Raw genomic sequence first — 760 nt, forward strand, 5'->3', positions numbered from 1 at the left:
ATTGTGGCGGCGGCCCCGCAGCGCTGCGCTCTCACCTGGGCGGCGGGCGGGGGCTGCGGCCCGGCGGCCCCGGGAGCTACGGCCGCCCCGGGAGCTCCGGGAGCTGCGGCCGCCCCGCCGCCTCCTCCCGCCTCCGCCGCTCCTCGGGCTCCGCCGCCGCTCGGGGCCGCCCCCCGTCGCAGCGCCCGCCTCGTCCCCCGGGCAGCAACAGGCGCCTCCGCCGCGAAGGTTCCGCAGGGCGCAGAAAGGTTCCCCCCGGCCCCGCGGGGCGCCGAGGCCCGAGGGGTCCCGGGGCTGGAGCGGGATGAGGCGGGATGCGGGGCCCGGCCTGCTTCTGCCCGTGCCATCGGCTGTGAGGAGAGCGACTGCGAGGGGCAACCTCCCACTGCCCGCGGAAAGCTGCTAATTAGCCACAGGGACCCGTGGTCATTAAGGCTGAGTAGCCTCGGGGGCCTCTCCTCCAGCCGCCCTCAAGGCAGGGACAATAAGAAGCTTAGCTCTGGGCCTTGTCCCATCAGGTTAAATCCCTCCACATGCATAAAAATCCATCAGGCTCTGAGCCCCTGCTCTAGCGCTGGGCTCTTCACACTTTTTTCTCGTACCCAGTGACACAGGACCTGTTTATGTTCACCACTGCTGTTCCCTGTTCTCCTGCCACGAACCTGGCTCTGCTGCCTCCGTACCCTGCCCACAGGGACCGGGCAACCATCACTGAGTCCACCGAAACTCTTCTCCAGCTCGACATTTCAACTTCCCTCAG

At 68.7% G+C, this 760-nt stretch overlaps 1 protein-coding gene across 2 annotated transcripts in view; it reads right to left on the reverse strand.

Annotated features, from left to right (window-relative positions):
• The window catches only part of RAD54L2 (RAD54 like 2), a 68655-nt gene extending 68530 nt beyond the window's left edge, over positions 1-125 (reverse strand). The window contains exon 1 of one of the 2 annotated variants that reach the window (XM_042018641.1): positions 36-124. The gene's annotated coding sequence lies outside the window, so the exon portion shown is untranslated. Of the gene's footprint in view, positions 1-35 lie in introns of both variants that reach the window. The other variant, XM_042018611.1, reaches the window with a different exon arrangement.
• Between the last annotated feature and the right edge of the window lie 635 nt (positions 126-760).

The sequence above is a fragment of the Corvus kubaryi genome, unplaced genomic scaffold (assembly GCF_017639235.1).
Source record: "Corvus kubaryi isolate FWS band 111438036 unplaced genomic scaffold, C.kubaryi_AGA036_p1.0 124, whole genome shotgun sequence".
Lineage (NCBI taxonomy): Eukaryota > Metazoa > Chordata > Aves > Passeriformes > Corvidae > Corvus > Corvus kubaryi.